A 27,327-nucleotide genomic window follows, 5' to 3' on the forward strand; every position below is an offset into this window, starting at 1 on the left:
ATTTGCCTTCATTGCAAAATTTGCATGAAGGCAAAAGGAAAGCAACCACAATTATACTCTTGAAGTTGGTGCAGAGTCACGGGCTCCTCTGTAGTTCATGAATGTTGTGTTTGATATGCTGACTCACCTCACTGATGGATGGCAACGTCCTCACTTCAGTTAATAGCCCCTGCTAGATTTCCCCCTTTACTTTCTTTGAGACCCAGGCCAGGCATGTGTGCAATTGTGCTGAAGGGCACAGACTTGTGTTTAGTAACACTGTTGGAATTTGATACACAGAAAGACTTGGATTCCAGATTGTTCTTGTGGAGTTCCATTTGCCCTCATGAATTTCATTTGCCTATGGGATCAAGTTTATCCATATTTCTCTTCACTTTGCATTTAGATTTCTCCCTCCTTATTGCCTGTCTTTCTGGCTTGGGATAATTTCAGGGCCCTTGCAAGGAGAGAGGCGGTAGCATCCAGTAGACTTCATTATGGTTCCTGGTTGGTGACATTTGTCTGATCACCCTGCTATCCCCTTCAGAATTATTTTCCCAGCTGTTCTCATTATTCTGCAAAGTTTAATTCCTAAAATACATTTCTTATTCCATATTACACTTAGTATACCTTAAGCAAACTCTAGCCGATGTAGGAATGATTGTTAAAATCAAGAAGATGTCAAAAATTAGTTTGGTGAAGCTATTGAAAAAGTAAAGCATTTGAAATACTTAGACTTTTATTTGGATTCTGGTTCTGTCCTCTACATACTCTTTCACCTTGAGCAGGTTATTGAAGTTTTCAGAGGCTTATTAAGTTGTCTAAACTTCAAAACAATCCCAACCATAACTGAAGATTGTCGTGACAGTTATGAGAGTATGCATTTAACACAGTTATTGTTACATAGTATGCTCAGAATAAGTGTTGCTTATTGTCATCATTTATTAATAAATGATTAGAACTTTAAAGGAGTTCACTGTGTATTAGCTATGCTTATTAATATAATTATCCTGACCATGAAGTGAAATCTAAAATATTAATATACTTACTTCTAATTGCAGAATCTCAAAATATTTTTTATGTTATTTAAAAAATTCATATTTAAAGTATACATTACACCTATTTTTTTCTGTGTAAGCTCAATAATGATGAAATACTTGAATCCAAGTGTGAAAATGTCTAATAGCCTTCATACTCAGTATTCCCTGGTAAGTTAATTCTGATTTTCTACTGAAAGCACCTAAAATTTCTGTGAAATAACTATTGCAGCTTGTACAATTTTGCCATATTTTAACATTTTACTTCCTGTTACTATATTGTTTGAAGCACTTAGATATAACTGTAATTATGTAAACAATTATTTGTGTGGAATATTAAAAATAATTATTTTAAAGAAATGTAAAAGGTAAAAAAAATTACTATTTCCAACTTATAACTTACAGGAGCATATTGGTATATATTTTTATAGGTTTGATGAACCATGAAAAATTATGATCAAGTTAGAAAAATAATTTTATTTATCATCACACATTTTAAATGGGATATTAAAATGTAATAATGAACTGTATAAATTAAAGTCATAAAACATATAGACGCCAATCATAAGATCATAAAGAATGCTAGCCTAGACATTGTCTTTCACTTTGGACTTAACCTTAACCTTACCAAGGCAACCAGTTCACACACAATTACAATAAGTTTTCATGCTAAATTCTGATTTGGAAACATTCTCTCTCTCTCTCTCTCTCTCTCTGTATGTGAATATATATGACAACATACACACATACATTGGAAATTGTCAGTAAGTCAATACTCTAGCAAATTCAGTAGTATCATATTCTATCCAATCGAATAACATACCAATCAACTAAAAGGAAGAAAGAAAAAATCACTTCTTCTGGAACAAAAAATTTTACATATGAATCATTCACCTAAATATTTATAATGTTTATAAAATTAAGCATTATGTTTTGAATCTTGAGCGGAAAATAAGAATTGCAATACTGATAAATTTTACCCTATAATAAGAATGAATTAAAATTTACTTTTAGAAGACCTGGTTGAGCTTACTAACTGATTACAATAATGTTCTTGAGGGGTCTTATAACAAAATGCAGTCTGAATAATATAATGAGGCTCATTCTTACCAACAAAAAATGAATGCATTGTTCATGAAAATATGAAGTATCTTTTTAAAAGGTAGATAGTATTCTGTTAAGATAAGTGTGGTTTTGGATCAAATAGTTACTAAGTGAAACTGTGTAGTATACTGAGTATCTATAGTGGGATGTGGCAGACCAAGACGTAGTAAAATGTACAAATAGTCACTAGAATGAGGTTCCAGTTCCAGCGAGTAAAACTTTTAGAGGGTAGAGAATATGGAGACAAGTAACACTTGGTAAGAAGCCAGTAAAACTGATACAATTTCAAGAAAGTTCTAGGCATCATTATAGGCTGGTGGAGAAAGACTATGGGGATTCCAAGACCAATGAGGTTTAGCAATCTCAGTGCAAGAAAGGTTTGTCAATAGATATTATGACATAATTCCTGAGAATTGGAGTAAGCCACAGGATTTCATCTCCTGATAGACGTATTATCAAGAGTAAGATTCTCTTGGGTATTAAAAACAAAAGTGTATTAGACTGGTTATCAATATAGAAATTGATCAACTCAGAGTTGGTATAAATGATCAAAATGAGGTTCATGATTCTGGAATGTATTCCTGCCTTTAAACTTGGGTAGAAAGAGGTTCTTGCTCCAAGCAATGTGCTTTCAGCTGAAGCTGAATCCAGGCTCTGTCCCCTGACATCAAATTAAACCTCAGAAAGAGTTTTGGGTGAAGTAGAAAAGAGTAACGTTGTTTTGCCAGGCAAAGGGGACCACTGCTGGCTAAAGCCTGCAAAACAATATGTCCCAACCCAGAGTACTTTGTGAGGAATTTTATAGTAAAGGAGTGGGGTTACTGATAAGGATCAGGGTGTGTGCAGGGCCCTCATTACTTCAATCTAGATCACCTGGTGTCAGGTGAGCAAACTGTGACTGTCTCCTGCGATGAAGAGGGCTTCATCATGCAGTGTGGCTGCTGTTGTTCCGTCCTTAAGTCATGTCTGACACTTTGCAACCCCATGGACTACAGCATGCCAGGTTCCTTTGACCCACTATCTCCTGGAGTTTAGTGTTTCAAATTCCTGTCCATTGAGTCAGTGATGCTGTCTAACCATCTCATCCTCTGCCACCCCTTGCTCCTTTTGCCTTCAGTCTTTCCCAGCATCAGGGTCTTTTCCAATGAATCAGCTCTTCACATCAGTATTGGAGCTTCATCTTCAACATCACTCCTTCCAATGAATATTCAAGGTTGATTTCCTTTAGGATTGACTGGTTTCCTTTAGGATCTCCTTGCAGTTCCAGGGACTATCAAATGACTACTGGAAAAGCCTTAGCTTTGACTACATGGACCTTTGTCTGCAAAGCAGTTTTCCTACCAAGGAGCAAGCATCTTTTAATTTCATGGCAGTCTTGATCTGAGGTGACTTTGGGGCCCAACGAAAATAAAATCTGTCACTGCTTTCACTTTTCCCCCTTCTTTTTGCCATGAGGTGATGGGACTGAATGCCATGATCTTAGTTTTCTGAATGTTGAACTTTAAGCCAGCTTTTCACCCTCACCTAGAGGCTGTTTAGTTTCTCTTCACTTTCTGCTATTAGAGGGGTATCATTTGCATACTTGAGTTTGTTGATATTAATATTTCTCCCAGCAATCTTGATCCCAGCCTGTGATTCATCCAGCCCAGCATTTCACATGATCGTCTCTGCATATAAGTTAAATAGACAAGGTGACAACCAGTTAACTTCTTCCCTTTGGTGGGAGGTTTTGGTTCTGTGGAAGAGCTCAAAGATATTGCTCTGTGTATTACCTGAGGGGGAACCAGGACTCCACCCCAAGATTGTGCTATTGTTTCTTGGCTGCTCCTCCCTTGTCTCTGCATCCCCTTCCTTCCCTGTCCTTTAAAACTCAAGGAGGCTGAACAGAAAGCCTCCCATGCCCAGGAAACCCAACGGGTCCTGCTCAGTTTCAGTACTATTTCTGCAAGGTACAATAAGTCCCCTACAAATGAACCTTCAAGTTATAAACTTTCAAACATGTGAATGTGCCCTTACATGTCCAATCAGGTAAGGCGTGAGTGAAATCGCAGCTTGTTCTCTGTGTCCTACTGCTAATGGTCTTTTGGCTCCACTATCTCCCGCCACCTCTCCCTCCTCCTCTAGTCAGTAACTCTCTTGTTTGTTGACTTGATGCCAGCCCCTGTATGCCAGCTATTGTACTGTACTACTGTACTTTTCAAGGTACTGTACTGTAAGATTTAAAATGTTTATTTTTGTATTTGTTTTTATGTACTATTTGGGTGAAAAGTATTTTAAACCTATTACATTACAGTACTATATAGCCAACTGTGATAGTTGAGTACCTAGGCTAACTCTGTTGGACTTACAAATTGAACTTACAAATGTGCTGTCAAAATAGAACTCATTCATTTATGGGAAACTTACTGTACAAGCAAGCCTACAATCGTAACAGTGACAAATAAAAGGAAGTGAAGCAAGGTAAGTTGCAAAAACAACAAAATACAATAAATACATGTGTTACAATGAGCCACAAGGAAACGTAGTGGATTGATCATTAGGTGAGGCATGCGGGGCTCTTCCAGAGAAGGAGGGACTACATGCTAGAATCTTCTCCAGAAGAGAGGGGAGGAGAATTTATCTAGCCCTCTCCTGCTCCTTACTTTTCTCCAGCAAGTCCCACTCTTGATGGAACTTCTGATTTATGTTATCTAGTGGCTACTTTGGAAGTCAGATCCCATGTCCTGTGCTATTGTTTGTATCTGTATTATGTATTTTGTCTAAGTCTGAAAATGGAGGGGTGTTAACCAAGAGGGAAGAAGAGGCTCAAAGGAATCTGAGAAGCCCTACAAGGCTTCTAACCCAATAGAGCAAGCATCTTTGTTCTGCTGATAATTTTATGAATTGACTTTAACACTTACCATTGGCTTTATATTTGCTGTGTGATTCAATAGATACATCATTACATCATATCAGATTAAATAAGTCCTTTTCTAGTCATCATAGAGTTTTATCAAGAATAAATATTATAGAAGACATACTGATGCCAAATAACCATATGAAAAAATATTCCATATCATTTGTCATCAGAGAATGCAAATTAAAGCAACAGTAAGATACCACTCACACTTATCAGAATGGCCAAAACCTAGGACACTGACACCAAGTACTGGTAAGAAAGAGGAGGAATGCTGCTGCTGCTGCTGCTGCTGCTGCTGTTGCTTCAGTCGTGTCCGACTCTGTGCGACCCCACAGACGGCAGCCCACCAGGGTCCACTGTCCCTGGGATTCTCCAGGCAAGAACACTGGAGTGGGTTGCCATTTCCTTCTCCAATGCATGAAAGTGAAAAGTGAAAGTGAAGTCACTGAGTCGTGTCCAACTCTCAGCGACCCCATGGACTGCAGCCTACCGGGCTCCTCCGTCCATGGGATTTTCCAGGCAAGAGTCCTGGAGTGGGGTGCCATGGCCTTCTCCTAAGAGGAGCAATAGGAACTCTCATTCATTGCTAGTAGGAATGCAAAATTGTGTCTTATTGTGGAACACAGTTTGGAGGTGTTTTACAAAACTAAACTAAAGCAATCATGCTCCTTGGTATTTACCCAAAGGAGTGCAAAACTTGTGTTCACACAAAAACCTGGGTGTGGATATGTATAACAACTTTATTAATAATTGCCAAAACTTGGAAGAAAACAAGATGTCCTTTAGTAGGTGAACAGATAAATAAACTGTAGTATATCCAGACATTGCAATATTATTTCTCCCTGAAAAGAAATGAGCTCTCAAGACATGAAAAAAGATAGAGGAAACTTATATGCATAAGTATATGATTCCAAACGTATGATATTCTGGAAAAGCAAAACTATTGAGATACTAAAAAGATCATAATTTGTCTGGAGTTAGTGTCAGTGAGGGGTGGTGGTGGAAGGATAAATAGGGGGAGCACAGTGAATTTTCAGGGCAGTGAAAATACTCTGTGTGATGTTATAATGATGGGTACATATCATTATAAATTTGTTCAAACCTAGAGAATGTATAATACTGAGTGAATGACAATGAGAACTATGGACTTTGGTTATTATGATGTGTCAATATAGATTCATCAGTTATAAGAAATGTCCTCTTCTGGTGGGGGATGTTGATAATGCACAAGGCTATAAATATCAAGGCAGGAGTTATGTGAGAAATCTCTATACTCTCTGTTCTTTTCTGTGACCCTAAAACTTCTATAAAAAAATTGACTTAAAAAAGTGAATATTGGGGTTTATAAGATTTTAAATACATTCATATACATGTTATTTGAGGACACTTATTGTCCTCTTCTGGAAATGATTATGTCTTTTGCCATTTTCCTAAAGAGCTAACAATCAAATGTCTATTGATTTGAGGAAGTTCTACATGTGTGTCAGATATTAATCTACTATCAAATTTTCAAATCGAATTTAGCATTTACTTTCAGTTATATAAATACTTGATATAGTACAAAAGTAGCATTACAGATCACTGAGTAAATGATGGGCTGTTTCAATACGTGGTGGAAGAACAACTGACAAACTATAGTTTTAAAATGAAATTAACTTTTGTTACTTGTGAATTCATAGAGGATTTATAAAAACATATATGGGCTTTCTTGGTAGCTCAGCAGTAAAGAATCTCTCTGCCAATGCAGGAGATGTGGTTTCAGTCCCTGGGTCAGGAAGATTCCCTGCAGCGGGAAATGGCAAACCAACTCCAGGATTCTTGCCTGGGAAGTCCCATGGGCAGAGGAGCCTGGTGGTCTACAGTCCATGTGATTGCAAAAGAGTCTGATGCAACTTAGAAACTGAACAGTAACAACAATAAAAACATAAACAGAATTTAAAGATTAATTACAAAGAGAAAACATCATGCAGAATAAGAAATGAAAATTGCCTGCATCTTAGAAATGACCTGTTTATCATTCACAGATCCCCTTTCCTACCTCTTCCTTAAAAGGACTCCATTCTGATTTTTATAATTCCTTTGCTTTGCTTTTAAGCTTGCTGTCAATGTTTGTACCTATAGTCATTATATTATACAGTCTTGCCTACTACTTTGTGTAAACAAAATCTCAATGAGACTCCACTGTCTACTTGTCTCTATAATCTCAGGTCTTCTTCGTTTCTTTTTTTATGAGTTGTCTCTCATTAAAGAATGCTGTCCTTATTGCAACAGCCTGAATAGAATCATCTCATTAATGAATTTTGTCTTCCACAAAACACACACACACAAACACATACACACCATCACACATAGCTTAAAAGTTGAGAAGGTAGAGAGGGGAGAAGAAATGTTTTGAGCAAGAAGAAAGTAGATTTACATACACGAGTGGTGGCTTTGTATGCTTAATTATGATATCATTGTTGAGATAACTTTTACTTTTTCAAAATTGGTAAAATTTTGACTCCTACACAGATATCAATATGAGTGCATGATAGATGTATTAGTTAGTTGTTAATGAAGACAAATGATGTATTCAAAAATAGACATGAGATCCATATCCATTTTTGTGTGATTGTTGTGTGAATTTGGAACTCTGGGCATTTTGAAGCTTGCATTTATTTAATGGTGACATACTCTCCTGCTGCATTTCAGGGTTTGTTTCAAGACAGTTCTTGTTTATCATTATTTGAAAGCCTTTTTATACATGAACACATTTTAATTTGATTTCAGGGAAAGCTTTTGTTTAAACGATTATAAGCCACTTTTGAATTTTATTACAGTTATCATTAGCTTAGAATACCATTTTTGCTAATTTTTTTTAACTTATGGCAGGACCCAAGAAAAAGGTTGGAGTGTGTTTAGGAGAGTGTTCTACTTCCCACTCACTATATATATAAAATACTCTTCTGCCTAAGTTCATTTCCTCATATTTTAGATATTTTTATTTGTTTGTTGTCTAAACAACTCAAAATCAATCCTCCTTTCCTTTGTGGCAATTGAGCTCATATGCCCAGAGCTCATGAGTTTCTGTGGGCATCTGGATGTGTTTTTTTTCCCCCATCACTACCATTGAGTAGCTGTGAAAGTTCCTGAAATGTGAGTTTCTTCTTGTGTAAATTTGGAGCAAAGTTAAAAATGAGATGATCTCTGTAAAGTGCTTCATGTTCTTGTTGTTCAGGCACCCAGTTGAGTCCAACTCTTAGCGACCCCATGGACTGAGGCATGCCAAGCTTCCCTATCCTTCACCATCTCCCAAAGTTTGCCCAAGTTTGTAACCATTACATCAGTGATGCCATCCAGCCATCTCATGCTCTGCTGCCCTCTTTTCCTTCTGCCCTCAATCTTTCCCTGTATCAGGGACTTTTCCAGTGAGTCGGCTGTTTGCATCAGATGACCAAAATACTGGAGCTATAACTTCAGCATCAGTTGTTCTGATGAGTATTCAGGCTTGATTTCCCTTAAGATCTATTGGTTTGATCTCCTTGCTAACCAAGGGGCTCTCAGGAGTTTTCTCCAGCACCACCGTTCAAAGACATCAATTCTTTGGCATTCTCTTTTTTATTTTTTATTTTTTTTAATTTTTATTTTTACTTTATTTTACTTTACAGTACTGTATTGGTTTTGCCATACATTGACATGAATCCACCATGGGTGTACATGTGTTCCCAAACATGAACCCCCCCTCCCACCACCCTCCCCATAACATCTCTCTGGGTCATCCCCGTGCACCAGCCCCAAGCATGCTGTATCCTGCATTGGACATAGACTGGTGATTCAATTCTTACATGATAGTATACATGTTTCAATGCCATTCTCCCAAATCATCCCATCCTCTCCCTCTTCCTCTGAGTCCAAAAGTCCGCTATACACATCTGTGTCTTTTTTGCTGTCTTGCATACAGGGTCATCATTGCCATCTTTCTAAATTCCATATATATGTGTTAGTATACTGTATTGGTGTTTTTCTTTCTGGCTTACTTCACTCTGTATAATTGGCTCCAGTTTCATCCATCTCATCAGAACTGATTCAAATGAATTCTTTTTAATGGCTGAGTAATACTCCATTGTGTATATGTACCACAGCTTTCTTATCCATTCCTGTGCTGATGGACATCTAGCTTGTTTCCATGTCCTTGCTATTATAAACAGTGCTGCGATGAACATTGGGGTACATATGTCTCTTTCAATTCTGGTTTCCTCAGTGTGTATGTCCAGCAGTGGGATTGCTGGGTCATAAGGCAGTTCTATTTGCAATTTTTTAAGGAATCTCCACACTGTTCTCCATAGTGGCTGTACTAGTTTGCATTCCCACCTACAGTGTAGGAGGGTTCCCTTTTCTCCACACCCTCTCCAGTATTTACTGCTTGCAGATTTTTGGATTGCAGACATTCTGACTGGTGTGAAGTGGTACCTCATTGTGGTCTTGATTTGCATTTCTCTAATAATGAGTGATGTTGAGCATCTTTTCATGTGTTTGTTAGCCATCCGTATGTCTTCTTGGCTTTCTCTTTTTTAAAGTCCAGCTCTCACAACCATACTCAACTATTGGGAAGACTGTAGTGCTTCATACAGTGATCATAAAATAATAAAAACTAAATAATCATTAGCTGTTGTATCACAATCATCTGCTTACCCCTTACCCTTGCTCTTGGGCCCTAATGTATCTTTGAAAACAAAATTAGGGGACTAATTCTACTGGAGAAAATAATAATCATACAATAATAGCTGATAATTATTGGGAATTCACTATATCCAACTTAATATACTATTATTTTTTGTATGTCTCTTAAATGGAAAATATTTTCCCCCGTGTAAAAAAACAAATTTAATTTGTAATTTAATCTTTATTTTAATGACACCTTGAGATATAATCGCACACTATACAATTCACAAAGTTCAATCCAGTGGTTTTTGGTATACTTAGTGTTGTGCCACTATTACCACAAACAGCTATGTATTTTCATCACCCTCAAAAAGAAACCTTGTGCTCATTAGCAATCACTCCCATTTCTCTCCAACCCTCAACTATATATAAGTGAAATTAAGCAATGTGTGGCTTTTTGTGTCTGGTTTCTTCATATAGCATATTTTCAAGGTTAATGCATATTGCAACATGTATCAGTACTTCATATATATTTTTTTAATTGCTGAATCCTTTCTATGGTAAGGATATACCACATTTTGTTTATTCATTTATTAGCTGGTAGACATTTGAGTTGTTTCAATTTCTGGCTGTTACAAAAATGCTTTAGTGAATATTTGTATATAAGTTTGTGTGGACATATATTTTTATTTCTTCTAGGTATATATCTAGGAGTAGAATTGCTGGTTCATATGATAAGTGTGTGTATAACTTTTTAAATTTTACTAAAATTTTTTGATGTACAAAAAAACTGTATACAACTAATATATACAACTTGATGAATTTGGAGACAAGTATACTTCCAGGAGGGCTTCCCTGGTAGCTCAGCTGGGAAAAAATCGGCCCCCAGTTTGATTCCTGAGTTGGGAAATTCCCCTGGGGAAGGGATAGGCTACCCCACTCCAGTATTCTTGGGCTTCTCTGGTTGCTCAGATGGTAAAGAATCTTCCTGCCATGTGGGAGACCTGGGTTTGATTCCTGAGTTGGAAAGATCCCATGGAGTAGGGCATGGCAACCCACTCCAGTATTCTTGCCTGGAGAATCCCCATGGACAGAGGAACTTGGCAGGCTACAGTCCATGGAGTCACAAAGGGTCGGACATGACTGAGCATCTCAGCACACAGCACAGCATACTTCCTAGAAACTATCCCCACAATGTAGGCCACATAACTATTTATCTCTTCCAAAAGTTTCCATTCACCCTTTTATTTATTGTTATATATTTTGATAATAGGAATACAATGTAAGATTTACCTCTTAGAAAGTTTTAAGATATATTAATACAGCACATATTTCATGTTAAATGAGAAGAGGAAGATAGAATAAAGTTGCAGATAGGATAATACTGCTAATATCCAAATTTAAGGTTAGGACTTTCCCTGGATTATCCAGATGCTGGCATGGTCCACAGTAAGAGAGAAGGAGGCAGGAGACTCAGAACTGGAGAGCAGGCTTGCCCATGAGAAAGATTCAGCTGATCCTTTCTAGCTTTGTAGAAATAAGGGGACCTCTAGCAAAGGGAAATATCAAGAAATGGATTATCTCCAGAGATTTAAGAAAGGAATCCAGCTGCCATCACTTTGATTTTTGCCTGGTGAGACCCACTTTAAATTTCAGGTCTCCAGAACTAGGATAAAATTTGGTTGTTTTAAGCCATTAAATGTACACTTACTTATTACAGTAGCAGTAGCAAATAAATACAGAGATGACTTGGAGTAGAATGAGGGAAGGGGAAGAAAGAGGAGTGAAGAGTGTGAGGAGATATTTTGGAGCTAATTTCTATAAAACACGATGGTGGTAGTGTGGGGATAAGAGAAAAGGATATAAATCAAAATTTTCTCTAGGAAACTTGGTGCTATTAATAGAGATGGAAAGTACGGGATCAGGGGGAAGTATCAAGATTTCCATTGTGGGCCTATTGTGTTTGGGCTCACTAACATCCTTGGAGACAAGAAGAATCTTCCAATAATAAACTTTTAGGAAAATTCTGAAATTACCATAAAATTACAGGGCTTAAAAAAAATCCAAACATTTAGTATGACATAGACCAGAGGTTAGCAAGCTTTTCTATACAGAGCCAGATAGTAAGCATTATAAGCTCTGTGGGCCAGATGGTCTTTGACATGACTGCTCAACACTATCATGCAGTAGGAAAGCGGCCAGAGACAATGTGAAAACAAATGGGCAAAACTGTGTCAAAGAAAACTTGATTTATGTGATCGGGCTGCAAGTCAGAGCCAGCTCATGGTATGTAGCTTCCCAACCTATGATAGAGACTATCAGAACATTTATTTGAAATTTCCATTTGCTTAAAAGTGTGCATCACAATAACATCACAAAAATAGGTGGAAAAACCCTTCATCATGAAAGACACTGGAAGCTAAACAAATGGCTTATAGATATGATATGTTATTATTGTTAGTAGTAGTAACAGTGTTAACTTTTGTTGCACAGTTACTCTACTTAGAATTTTTCAGGTAATGTCTTATTTAAGGGCTTCCCTCATGGTTCAGACAGTAAAGAATCTGCCTGCAATGCAGAATACCTGGGTTTAGTCCCTGGGTTGGGAAGATCACCTGGAGGAGGGGATGACAACCCACTCCAGTATTCTTGACTGGAGAATCCCTATAGATAGAGAGGCCTGGTGGGTCTCTAGAGGTCCAAGGGTTGCAAAGAGTCGAACACTTCTGATCGACTAAGCACAGCATAGCATATCTTATTTAAGCTTCTCAAAATCCAATGTACTTATTAACATTATATTATCCATAAATTTACAAATGAGGTTAACTGATGGTTCCAGCGGTCATATATGGATGTGAGAGTTAGACTATAAAGAAAGCTGAGTGCAGAAGAATTGATGCTTTTGAACTGTGGTGTTGGAGAAGATTCTTAAGAGTCTAGAGATCCAACCAGTTAAGTCTAAAGGAAATCAGTCCTGAATATTCATTGGAAGGACTGATGTTGAAGCTGAAACTCCAATACTTTGGCCACCTGATGCGAAGAGCCAACTCATTTGAAAAGACCCTGATGCTGGGAAAGATTGAGGGCAGGAGGAGAGGGGGCCAACAGAGGATGAGATGGTTGGATGGCATCACAGACTCAATGGACATGGGTTTGGGTGAACTCCAGGAGTTTGTGATGGACAGGGAGGCCTGGTATGATGTGGTTCATGGGGTCACAAAGAGTCAGACACGACTGAGTGACTGAACTGAGGGATTAGTACATTAATCATGGTTTAGAGAATATATCTATTTTTTGTTGAAAAATCCTTCATCCAACCAGTCCATTCTGAAGGAGATCAGTCCTGGGTGTTCTTTGGAAGGAATGATGCTAAAACTGAAACTCCAGTACTTTGGCCCCCTCATGTGAAGAGTTGACTCATTGGAAAAAACTCTGATGCTGGGAGGGATTGGGGGCAGGAGGAGAAGGGGACAACAGAGGATGAGATGGCTGGATGGTATCACTGACTCGATGAACGTGAGTCTGAATGAACTCCGAGAGTTGGTGATGGACAGGGAGGCCTGGTGTACTGCGATTCATGGGGTTGCAAAGAGTCATACACGACTGAGTGACTGAACTGACTGAACTGATTATTAAATCAACATTTTTATAGGCAATGAGTGGCAGAGTTGTGAATTTAATACAAATGTGCCAAACCTAGGTGTATCACTTCACCATTGCACTGCACTGTGGGGTGTGTCAATTTATGAGGTCACACATCCAGAAATCTCTAAGAATTATATGAGTGTTTATAAGAATGTAAAATATATAAATTTTGGAATGCTCATATAAGGTCCTGTTAAAAATGTAATAAGATGTTTTTAACATCACTAATGCTGGACTGTGAAAACCTCTCATCTGAATTGAATATATTTTTAAATAGACCTAATTAGGATATATATGTAGTTATTTCATTCTGTATAAAGAATGAAAAGACATTTACTTCCATTCTGTGTAAAAGACTTGCAGATATAGGAAGTAAATTTAAATCCTAGACGGTGATTAACTGTCAAAAAAAAAGGAACATATCTCAGCCTGTTACCATTTAATATCCTCAAAATACCTCTTCATCTATCTTAAGAGCTATTCTAAAGCATTTCCCTGCTTACCTCTTTTGTTAAAAAGAAAGGCATTCATTCATTTTTCAACTAAGTTGTTTCAAATCCTCTCTGAGACATCAATCTGTGAACCAAACACACTTTTCTTATGTTTCTTTTTAAAAAGTGAAACTCATGATTAAACAGGCTAATTTTAGATTAAAAGGCAATATTAATTGAATTCTGTCCAAAAACATTTACTTTTAAGTGAAATGTAGCAGTAGAGTTGATTTTTCTCTACTCATTTCTTGGAATCCAATTGAAAGGATAATGCAATATGAACATATGAAGTTTTAGGATCAGCAGGATTGTGATTTCTAATATTAAATAAAGTAGCTGCTGCTGCTGCTGCTGCTAAGTCGCTTCAGTCGTGTCCAACTCTGTGCGACCCCATAGATGGCAGCCCACCACGCTCTGCCGTCCCTGCGATTCTCCAGGCAAGATCACTGGAGTGGGTTAAATAAAGTAGCAACAGGACAGATTCCTAATGAGAGCCTATGGATGTTTACAGAGATCTTCTGGTTTACAGCTTTTACTTACACTATTCAACTCAAAACACACTTTCACATGAATTTTATATTGGGAAAAATCTGTGCAAGAGATAATCTAAAGTTCAGTATTTGTGGTTAGTCATATCAAAGGAGTCAGTCCTAAAGGGAATCAACCCTGTATATTCATTGGAATGACTGATGCTGAAGCTCCAGTACTTTGGCCACAAGATGTGAAGAGCCAACACATTGGAAAAGACCCTGATTCTGGGAAAGATTGAAGGCAGGAGGAGAAAGGGACAGCTGAGGATGAGATGGTTGGATAGCATCAACGATTCTATGGACATGAGTTTGAGTAATCTCTGGGAGTTGGTGATGGACAGGGAAGGCTGGTGTTCTGCAGTCCATGGGGTCATGAATAGTTGGACACAACTGAGTGACTGAATTGAACTGACCAGCAATATCACGAAAAAACTTTTTTTCCTATCAATACCAAAGCTGTTATTTCTGCAAATGTTTCTGATCACTAGCATGATAAAGAGATTTTGACAAAATAAAATATAACTTTTTTCCTTTAAGACAATATTATCACTTTTAAGATATCACTTGCTTTGAAGGAAGCTGCAACTTCTGTCTATAATGCATTTTAGCTAAAAATTTTGTCATATTTTCCTTCAACAATATGAAGTAGGTTGGGCAAGCCTTATTGATTCATAAAAACAAGGAAATAAACGTGAAAATAGGTGAGAAGCCTTCATTTTGCAGTTAATCTGTATTGCAGAAACCACAACAACATTGTAAAAATTAAAAAAGAAAAAAATAATTTCTAAAAAATGGGTAGAGAAAAAAGATGAGAAAATGGAGTTTTGAGACCTAGTCACTCACTGTTGCCCTGACAATGAGGTGGTGACTTGGAAGAATGCTCCATTGGACCAAACTGTCTTGGATCATACAACAGTTCAAGCTTTTGGAAAATATGATAGAACAGTGAATATAAGCTCAATGGAATTGGCTGGTTGTTAATAAATTGTGTTGACCTCTAAAAAAAAAAACAAAAAAATAAAAACAGAAAACTAGCATATATTTCTGCAACCCTAAGACTGAAAGGCCTAGAAGGATGAGACAGTGGAAAGTGGGTTTGAGGGGTAAGATTTTAGTTCTCAAAAATCTAGATCAGTGTTATTGTGAAAGTAACTAAGTGAGAAATATCCATCAGACAAAGAGTATTTGCCTAGAGATAGCTAATATGGAAAGAGCAAAACTGCTAGATAAGCAGAGGAGGAAAAAAACATTGTCTTGCTCACAGTAATGGCTCAGCAGCTTTCTAGCACACTAAAACTAGCTGTAATCACACATTTTCGTTTGCTGCTCTCTATCACCCTGATGGCCAATTTATCCACAGTAGCATATTTACAGGCCTGTTTACGAAATTGAAATTCTTCACCGGAGCTGATGCTACATTGCCTCCGAGCACTATAGGATTTAATTGAACCAGCATGAAAGAACTGATGAATGGCTTTGCTTGCAATGAAGAAAGTGGTGCAGGGCAGAATTTCAATGGAAGATTTTAGCCAATACTTAGTGGCTGGGATACAAAATTGCCGACTACTGAAGTGTTATCTTCCCTCCTTCTCTCTGAGCTTCCATGTGCCTAATTACTATTTTCTCTGCCACATCCTCTTGTTTTTCTTTCCATTTATGTGCTGAGCCATCCTCCCTCATCTCAAATCTGTGTGGCAGGGTCAAATCAGATGTGATTGTAAACCTCCATCTCTTTACTTTACCATGCCTCATTAAAATATCCCCAAAGAATAGCATTTCAGCTTTTGGCCACTCATAGAGTTATTGAGATGAAACACTGTAAACCAGCTGTAACCAAATTATGTGTACCTTATATATACTTTGTCTTTAGACTGCACAATAAGTACGTAATACATTTGTGGCCTATTGCATTCATTTTAAAAATGCCTCTCTCATCTGTTTAAGTTCTTTGTTCTCCTCTTTAGGTGATTTTCTCTATTAAATATTTACTATTCCACTGGACTTTTCTCTATTTTCCCACCCTCAGAATCACAATCCCCTTTCCTATCCTGAGACTGCTGATTTTGCCTTGCTTTTCTGAGGTGATATTTATTTAAAATCTCCGAAGAACACAATTATACAAGTATTTCCTGAAAATCAACAATTTCCTAAATATTTGTTTCTAAACATGAGGTTTCAAAGTTCGGTCATCTTCTTGTTCTCCCATTATACATTTCTAGTTCCCTTACTACCTGGAATTGTTTTCATTTAATTGCTCTTGTTCCCATGTAATAAAAGCTAACCAGGAGTTATATTTGTTTTCTTTCTGTTTCTTTACTATTCTAATAACTGTTGATTTTATCTTTGCCTTTTCAGATTTTCCTGAACATCAAAATTGGTTAATAAATGTGGTATTCCTCACTTTATTTGTTGAACTGCATAGCTAATCCACACTTGTTTTCTCTACCATCTTACTGCAAGTGGAAATAATTTGTCATTTGTATTTTCTTTCCTTTTCCACTGGATATCATTTTTATCCCATCTTTGTGCTGCCATCTTTGTCTCCCTACATTTCAATGATACAATTAAATTTTGCTTTCACTTAATGCTTCCTGGCTTTACTTTTTAGTCTTTTTTTTTTTTTTTCCGTTTTTCACTCCATTCTACCTTTATAACCCTCTGTTTTGAATATGGCTTCAAATTTGTCCTGATTAAGCGCTGATCTTTCTATGTATTTGTCTTTACATCTATCTCTATTTCCTCACTTTTTAAAATGTTTCTTGGTCAGTTATGATTTGCTTCAACCCCTTGACCTTTGGACTTATTGCCTGCCAGTTACATCTTCTGGTTTCTTTACTTTTTCGTTTACCTGCCAACCTCAACTCCGCAAATTCCTATCCTAATTTTATCCTGCAGTTTTTATGCCTCTTTTGTTCACATGCTGCTTTTCAAGTTTAGGACACACATGTTCAATCAAAAGATAATTACTACTGAAAATGTCCCCTAGTCATTTACATGGCTCAATGGAACCATATGGCAATCTCCTCTTACACATTAATAAATACATCCATCTAATAGTCTTGACAGCTCTAAGGGTAGAAGTAAGAATGATAAAAATGATATGTAATACAAAATGTCCTTTCTCTTGGCATGGAGACTATCAAAATTACTTTTGAAGTTGTTTAATGTTCAGAAACTCACCTTGTACGTAATCTTGGGAATTTGTTCTTCAGTCATCTGATTTCTTTGCTGTACATTTTATTTATAACCTCTCTCTTTTTCTTTTTCCCAGGAATGAACCAGACAATGAAGGATGCAAAGCATCAGTTTAAGTAGAATTGATATCCTTCAAACTTTCACTTGAAGAAATGTCAGTGTACTTTTTCTTATGTTTTATTTATTTATTTATTTTTGAGAAATATTTACATCCTGAAAAGAAAAAGTAAAGTCTGCCTTTAACCAAGCAAGGAAATATTAAAAACCACAGAGACAAAATGGAGCAAAATAGATAAGGATTCCAATACAGAAAAAATTGGGGGAAAAAAGAGTAATGCTTGGTGATTGAATATGGAACAACACTTTCTTTGGATTATTTCTTCTAGTCAAACTTGTTTGTTTTTCTTGGAATTTACTTTTATTTCTTGCTTTCTTTCAAAGTTAAATTAATAATCAGTATACAGAGAAAACTCTTGAGAGTCCCTTGGACTGCAAGGAGATCCAACCAGTCCATTCTGAAGGAGATCGGCCCTGGGATTTCTTTGGAAGGAATGATGTTAAAGCTGAAACTCCAGTACTTTGGCCACCTCATGTGAAGAGTTGACTCATTGGAAAAGACTCTGATGCTGGGAGGGATTGCGGGCAGGAAGAGAAGGGGATGACAGAGGATGAGATGGCCGGATGGCATCACTGACTCGATGGACGTGAGTCTGAGTGAACTCCAGGAGTTGGTGATGGACAGGGAGGCCTGGTGTGCTGCGATTCATGGGGTCACAAAGAGTCGGACACGACTGAGTGACTTAACTGAACTGAACACGTTTCTCCTAAATCTTACTACTGGCCATTAAGAACACACGTTTTATATATTAATTGTATAGCCATAAAAATAAGATAGTCAGTACCTATGAAATAATGGGCTTTCCTAAAGCACACAGCTCCGAGAATCCTAATACATTCCTAAGTGATAAAAGCACTAGGGAGCATCTCTTGTTCTAATATTTGATCCTGTTTCTGACACAGGGTTCTTAAACCTTTGTAAATTCCTAAATGATAAGAGCATTAAGAGCATCTTTTTGTTCTAATGAGGTGACTTTGGGTCAGCTGCTTAATGGCTCCTGGGTGGGAGCTGATCACCAGGAAGGCCAAATCATGATTTAAAGCTCAGAATTTTCAGTCCATTGCAAATCCTCCAAAGAAGGGAGTGGGGGTGACAGTAGAATTAATAATTGACTGTGTCTATGTGAGGAAGGTGCTTTGCTGGTGGCCCAGAGGAGCCTGGTGGGCTACAGTCCTTGTGGTTGCGAAGAGTTAGACACAACTTAGTGACTAAAGCCCCCATGCGAGGAAGTCTCCATAAAATCCCAATAGAGCAGGATTTAGAGGGCTTCCAGATTAGTGGTCATATTCACATGCTGGGAGAGTGACACACTGAAAGCCCCGTGGAGTTAGATATTCCCTCCCAGGTTTTGCTGTATGTATCTCTTCATCTGGCTATTCATTTGCATCCTAAATCATATCCTTTGAAAAAACGGGTAAACATTAAGTGTGGACTTCCCTGGTGTCTCAGTAGTAAAGAATCCGCTGCAGTGTAGGAGTCACAAGAGATGTAAGTTTGATCCCTAGGTTGGGAAGATCCCCTGGAGGAGGGCATGGGAACCCACTCCAGTAATCTTGTCTGGAGAATCCCCAAGGAAAGAGGAGCCTAGAGGGCTACAATCCACAGGGTCGCAGTCAGATACAACTGAAGTGACTTAGGATGAAAGTGAAAGTCGCTCAGTTGTGTTCCACTGTTTGTTACCCCATGGACTATACAGTCCATGGAATTCTCTAGGTCAAAACACTGGAGCAGGTAGCCTTTCCCTTTTCCAGGGGATCTTCCCAAGCCAGGGATCGAACACAGGACTCCCGCATTGCAAGCAGATTCTTTACCAGCTGAGCCACCAGGGAAGCTCAAGAATACTGGGGTGGGAAGCCTATCCCTTTCCCAGCAGATCTTTGTGAGCAAGGAATCAAACCAGGGTCTCCTGCATTGCAGGAGGATTCTTTACCAACTGAGGCATTAGGGAAGCCTGTGACTTAGCATCAGTTCAGTTCAGTCACACAGTCGTGTCTGACTCCTTGTGACCCCATGAACCACAGCAGGCCAGGCTTCACTGTCCATCATCAGCTACCAGAGTCCACCCAAACCCATGTCCATTGAGTCAGTGATGCCATCCAACCATCTCATCTTCTGGTGTCCCCTTCTCTTCCTGCCCTCAATCTTTCCCAGCAACAGGGTCTTTTCAAATGAGTCGGCACTTCACATCAGGTGGCCATAGTATTGGAGTTTCAGCTTCAACATCAATCCTACCAATGAACACCCAGGACTGATCTCCTTCAGAATGGACTGGTTGGATCTCCTTGCAGTCCAAGGGACTCTCAAGAGTCTTCTCCAACACCACAGTTCAAAAGCATCAATTCTTCCTCTCTCAGCCTTCTTCGCAGTCCAACTCTCACATCCATACATGACCACTGGAAAAACCATAGCCTTGACCAGATGGACCTTTGTTGACAAAGTAATGTCTCTGTTTTTTAATATGCCGTCTAAGTTGGTCATAACTTTCCTTCCAAGGAGTAAGCATCTTTTAATTTCATGGCTGCAATCACCATCTGCAGTGATTTTGGAGCCCAAAGAAATAAATTCAGCCACTATTTCCACTGTTTCCCCATCTATTTGCCATGAAGTGAGAAGACCAGATGCCATGATCTTGGTTTTCTGAATGTTGAGCTTTAAGCCAACTTTTTCACTCTCCTCTTTCACTTTCATCAAGAGGCTTTTTAGTTCTTCTTTACTTTTTGCCATAAGGGTGGTGTCATCTGCATATCTGAGGTTATTGATATTTCTCCTGGCAATCTTGATTCCAGCTTGTGCTTCCTCCAGCCCAGCATTTCTTTTGATGTACTCTGAAGATAAGTTAAATAAGCAGGGTGACAATATACAGCCTTGATGTACTCCTTTTCCTATTTGGAACCAGTCTGTTGTTCCATGTCCAGTTCTAACTGTTGCTTCCTGACCTGCATATAGGTTTCTCAAGAGGCAGGTCAAGTGGTCTGATACTCCCATTTCTTTCAAAATTTTCCACAGTTTGTTGTGATCCATACAGTCAAAGGCTTTGGCATAGTCAATAAAGCAGAAGTAGATGTTTTTCTGGAACTCTCTTGCTTTTTCGATGATCCAGCAGATGTTGGCAATTGATCTCTGGTTCCTCTGCCTTTTCTAAAACTCGCTTGAACATCAGGGAGTTCACGGTTCACGTATTGCTGAAGCCTGCATGCACATGCACAAATATAAGTGTTCCCTCGAGTTCTATGAGCTGTTCTAACAAATTAGTCAAACCTGAGAAAAGAGTTGAAGGATCCTCTGATTTATGGCCTGTTGGTCAAAAGCACAGGTGATAACTTGGGCTTGCAACTGACATATGAAGTAAGTGTGTTCGTGTGTGTGTGTGTGTGTGTGTGTGTGTGTGTGTTGGGGGTGGGGGCAGTGTTAGTGTTATGGGACTGAGTCTTCAGCCTGTGGGATCTGATGCTCTCTCTCAGTAGATAGTATCAGAACTGAGTTAAACTGTAGCATACACACTGATATCCAATAATTACTTGTTGGTATGGGAGAACATTTACACACATTTGGTGACTAGAAGTGTCAGGAGTGAAGTGTTCTTCTCTGTGAAGATAAAGAAGGCATACAGAATAAAGAAATATACAGTAGGTAAGAATAGGGTTTTTCCACATCTGGGAAGGAGAAAAACTGAGAAGTTTTGCTTTATAATGCCACAAAAAGAGGTAATAAAATGGGCTAATCTTAATTTTCACATCCCATAGTAGAGTGTGTGTGTGTGTGTCTGTGTGTGTGTGTGTGAAGGGATGAGAAAAGGATGGCAAAAAGGGCCAAAGAGAGCTTTTTAAATAAAAGATAAAGTTCCCATGGAAATTTTGGGAATAAGAAGAAAATGCAAACAAGTTAAAAGAGGTTTGGGGGTAGGTACCCGAAGTAAAAGGTGTGAAGGAGATTTCATTTGAGTGAATGAGTTCAGGGAGAAAAACAGTGAGTAGACCCAAAAAGATTTTTTGAGGTACAGTGAAAGACCTAAGTCATCTTTAAGTGAGGTTAACATGGGTGGAAAGAACCCATTACAAGCACTGTGCTAGTCAGGATACTTCATGTGTGATTAAATAATTCAACTCAACTTCATAAGTGCCAAATAGGAACTATGCTGAGCAAAGATGTAAGCATAAACGTAGCCTGTATCCTATGCTTCAGAAGTTTATAGCTAACTCTGATGAACTAAGACATATATGAAGATAAGGAATACGTGACATAATTTGACAAATTCTATATTTCAAATAAAGTACAGAGAATAGTTTGTTGTCATTATTTCCTGCTGAGATATGGAGGGAAGTTGATCTTTTAAAAAATATTTATTTATTTGCTTGATTGCACTGGGTCTTAGTTGTAGCACTTGGAATCTTTGATCTTCATTGCAACATACAGGATCCAGTACCCTGACCAGGGTTAGAACCCCAAGGCTCCTGCATTGGGAGCATGGAGTCTTAGCCACTGGACCACCAGGGAAGGCCCTAACGAGGGAAATCTTAAAGCATGAAGTTAAATGTGAATTAAATCTTAAAGGATGGGTTAAATTGTGGTTTTGGAAGATGAAAGGAAGCATCCCTAATTAAATATATACAGCCAAGACCTAAGTGGTCAAGATCTAAATGGATAAAGTAGTGCTTACCTGTAAGAATTTTAGTGAATAGTTTATTGAAGCTATGCAGACATAATAGGAGGAGGTGATCAGAACTAGACTTATCTCTTACATATTTTATTATGCTGGCCATTTAAAAACTAAGAAAATCTTTGACTCAGGGTATTCATGTAATCATAGTTTTGCATCAGAAATTGTTAGCTGTAGAGGGGATGATAAATTATATGTGGAAGGAGATTAACAATAAGTTGATACAAGAGTTCAAACAAAAGATAATAAGAACAACATTATTTTTTAAATGGAAAGAATTTACTTTTAGAGAATGCAGAATTGATTGAGAATTGAATATGTGCATAAGGAGTAAGGGGCTTCCCAAGTGGCACTAGTGGTAAAGAACCTGCCTGTCAATGCAGGAGGCATAAGAGATTTGGGTTCGATCCCTGGGTTGGGAAGATCTCCTGGAGGAGGGCACAGCAACCCACTCCAGTATTCTTGCCTGGAGAATCCCATGGACAGAGGAGCCTAGTGGACTACAGTCTACAGGGTCACAAGGAGCTGGACATAACTGGAGTGAATTAGCACACAGACACATAAGGTAAGAGAAAGAAAAATTGACTCAATGTGTCCAAGTTTGACTGGCTGAAAGATGTAATCCTCACTCTTAGACATTGTTTCAATATTTTAGTTACATGTATTAAATATGGTTGTGCGGTTCCTAGTAATAATGTAATTTCAAATTCCTGTGGGAGAACACCCCACATAGTAGTTTAATATAATTTGTATATACTGTACATACACTTCACTCAAATAGTAAGTACAAGGAATTTTCTTGAAAGGAGACGAATATATTTTAAACTTTTAATAGGCATTTGCTTAGAAAATAACAGATGTGTTGGGATTCCCTTAAAATTATGCAATGATATGAGACATAAAACTATTTTCTCTTAAAAATCAGAAGAAAATCTGAAAAGCCTTTGAGAACTTCTCAACGCAACTGTATATGCCTACGGATGGACAAATTGAAATAATTAAAGACTTCATGTATTTTTGCTTGGAATGTATATGATTGAGAAGAAACATCTGCAATATGGTTTGTGTTGAATTTTCTTACATGTTAACTTCATGTCTTTTATGCAGGCCTCTGCATGAAACAAAATGCTTTTCTGTGGTTAAGCAGTATAGTACTGTTTGGAAAATATGTATCTCATCAAGATCTAGCCAAGAAAGGGAAAACAAGATGGGACAATGCCTTGAATAGAATAACTTCCAACAGCTAGATATTGATTACTAGAGAGCCAACAAACAACATGCCAAGCAACAGAAACAGCTCCATTACAGCTGTGTCCTATGCATGGCTGGAATAAAATAATCCCAAACTGGAGCTGGTTCAGACCAGTGGAGCCCAAGTGCAGGCAAAAGGCACTTTTACTGAAGTGCTATCATTGGCCCTGTTAGAATGTAGAACCTGAAAGCAACACTATGTGTGTGCTTAGCTGATCAGTCATGTCTGACTCTGCAACCCTTTGGACTGTAGCCTTCCAGGCTTCTCTCTCCATGGAATTTTTCAGGAAAGAATACTGGAGTGGGCTGCCATTTCCTCCTCCTGGGAATCTTCCCAACCCAGAGATCAAATCCATGTCTCCTGAATTATGTGTCTCCTGCATTGCCTGTGGATTCTTTACCATGCTGAACCATTGGGCAAGACCCTGAATGCCAGGCTAGGCATTGGTGTAAGAGAAGGACTAAGACAAAACTCTCTCATGTGTGTAGAAAACTATAAAGATAAGCAGGCTACCTATTTATTAGTGAGTTTGCTTTATGTTGGTCTGTGCTTTGAAGTCCTGAAAGTTTTCTGAGGGTGCAGAAATGACTCCAGGTGATATAAGCACAAGAGCATGGGGGCAAAACTCTACAAAACACTCTCCTTTTTCAATCAGATAATCTTTGGTTAATGTCTTCTCTGTGTTTGGTTTCTCTAAAGATTTTGTTTGAAGGAAGGCTTCAAAGGCTACTTTTATTTTATTTTATTTTTTGGTCTTGTTTTCTCGGAAAACACTAGTTTAGACAGCATAGTGCTGGGAAAACTAATCAAAATGTTAAAATGTAAAGAGGTAATATTTTCTAATCTCTACATTTGACTTAAGTGAGATGGTGAATTCTTTGGAGAGACAATTAAGGAATCTCAAGGGGTAAGTAATTCCCGATATTCTTGCACTGTATTGTAGTTTTTAAATGTTTACAATTTTGTAAAAAAGAAGACAAAGTTATTAACTTGAAGAGATTTTTTTTCCCTCCTGAAAGTAGAAAATGATATTCAGAATTACAAGAGTATACTTAAGGCATTAAATATTTGTTTCATTTTTCAAAAGCAAGCAGCAGAATCTTGTCAGTTTTTATGCCAAGAATATTTTCTAGCTCCTTTTTGTCAATTATAATTTTTACAGAGTGATACACACAAGAATACACTGATGCAAACACACATATAGATACAGACACAGGCATTTGCATGCAGGAAAGGAAAGGGAAGAAGGCAGGGAGGACAGAGGGACAGAGAAAGAGGGAATAGGTGAGGTTTAAAGACATAATTTTGTGAATAAAAATACATATTTCATTTGCCCATTTTATCCACAGTGGCTGTACTAGTTTGCATTCCCACCAACAGTGTAAGAGGGTTCCCTTTTCTCCACACCCTCTCCAGCAGTTATTGCTTGTAGACTTTTAGATAGCAGCCATTCTGACTGGTGTGAAGTGGTACCTCATTGTGGTTTCGATTTACATTTCTCTGATAATGAGTGATGTTGAGCATCTTTTCATGTATTTGTTAGCTATCTGTATGTCTTCTTTGGAGAAATGTCTGTTTAGGTCTTTGGCCCATTTTTTTGATTGAGTCATTTATTTTTCTGGAATTGAGCTGCAGGAGTTGCTTGTATGTTTTTGAGATTAGTTGTTTGTCAGTTGCTTCATTTGCTATTATTTTCTCCCATTCCAAAAGCTGTCTTTTCACCTTGCTTGCAGTTTCTTTTGTTGTGGAGAAGCTTTTAATTTTAATTAGATCCCATTTGTTTATTTTTGCTTTTAAATCTAGTATTCTGGGAGGTGGGTCATAGAGGATCCTGCTGTGATTTATGTCAGAGAGTGTTTTGCCTATGTTCTCTTCTAGGAGTTTTATAGTTTCTGGTCTTACGTTTAGATCTTTAATCCATTTTGAGTTTATTTTGTGTATGGTGTTAGAAAGTGTTCTAGTTTCATTCTTTTACAAGTGGTTGACCAGTTTTCCCAGCATCACTTGTTAAAGAGATTGTCTTTAATCCATTGTATATTCTTGCCTCCTTTGTCGAAGATAAGGTGTCCATAGATGTGTGGATTTATCTCTGGGCTTTCTATTTTGTTCCACTCATCTGTATTTCTGTCTTTGTGCCAGTACCATACTGTCTTGATGACTGTGGCTTAGCAGTAGAGCCTGAAGTCAGGCAGGTTGATTCCTCCAGTTCCATTCTTCTTTCTCAAGATTGCTTTGGCTATTTGAGGCTTTTTGTATTTCCATACAAATTGTGAGATTATTTGTTCTAGCTCTGTGAGTGGTTTTAAAAGGACACAAACAACTAGAGGGAAACACTAAGTGGATGAGGTGTTTGTTGTAATCACTGTAATCCCACTACTCCAGTGCCTCAGTAGCTACCCTCTGGACCCATTTTCCTGCTTGTTTTCTGAGTTTGGCAGAAACTATCACTATTAAGATACAAATAGAGGAGATCATGGGCCTTTCCCCCCTCAAAGTAGTTGTTCAGTACATATTTAAACATCTGTGAGAAAAAAACAGAAAGAACATCTTTTCTGCACCTACTTGTGCCAGATGCTTCCATTTTACTGACTTAGACACCCCCTCTGAGATAAGTCTCTTGCCCAATGCACACAGTTTAGAAGAAGCAGAATCTGGATTTGGGCTCAGACCTTGTTGAAGAGAAGGTTCATCTTTTACATGGACTCCCAGTGCCAATCAAAAATAGAATTCAACTAGAAACAAGAATAATTCTGATAATAGATAATTTAAGCACTGCAGCTGGCTTGTTGTTACGTTTGGTTTTGGAAGTATCCCTCCAACCATTTTATACATTTTCATCTCCCCTCATCACGTACCATGAGGGAGACATGTGTTTACAGAAGAACTGGAAATGGGATGTACTTCCTAGATAGAACTACCAACAAAAGTTTTGTAAATTCTCAGGACAGATGAAAAATACATTGAAATGATATATTGTTAAATTAAAATGACATATTTTTCATGGTGTTGCTTTACTTTTAATTAAGCTTATATATGACTTATTGGTAAAAAATAGAAAGAAAAAAAAAAAGACAACAAAGATTTCATGCTTCTACCCAGATATGATCATCTAAAGCTTACTGGTTCTCTCCTCGGGTGCAAAATTGAACTGGCATGCTTTCATTAAACATAATAATTTCCTTAAATTAAAAAAAAAAGTCTTATGCAGTTCCAAATTTCTTTCCTGGGCCTTTTCATCTTGAGAACAGCAGATGAATATGAACAAGTTCAAACCTATTTTTATTTTTCAGTAAATCCTAAATGCCTTAGCTTTGCAAACTAATAGCATCCAGAAAGCATGCTGATCTTGGCAGGAAGGAGAATCCTGAGAGAGACCAGGCAGGGTGAAGGAACACAACTCTGGATTTTTGTGAGAAAATTTAAAAGTAATCAATGCAAATATGAAAACTTTAAGGCTTAACTCTTCCTAATACCAAAATTTGAAACAATATGGGCTTCCCAGGTGACTCAGTGGTAAAGAATCTGCCTGTCAGCGCAGGAGACTCAAGAGACATGGATTGGATCCCTGGGTTGGGAAAATCCCCTAAAGGAGGAAATTGCAACCCATTCTAGTATTTTTGTCTGGAAAATTTCATGGACAGAGAAGTCTGGTGGGTTACAATCCATGGGCTAGCAAAGAGTTGGACATGACTGAGTGCTGAGCACACATACATACTAAATGAATTAAACTGAATTTCCTTTAAAGCTAGATCAAAACACATTTCAGACTAAAACAAGTT

This window comes from Capricornis sumatraensis, chromosome 2 (genome assembly GCF_032405125.1).
Source record: "Capricornis sumatraensis isolate serow.1 chromosome 2, serow.2, whole genome shotgun sequence".
In the NCBI taxonomy this organism is placed as follows: domain Eukaryota; kingdom Metazoa; phylum Chordata; class Mammalia; order Artiodactyla; family Bovidae; genus Capricornis; species Capricornis sumatraensis.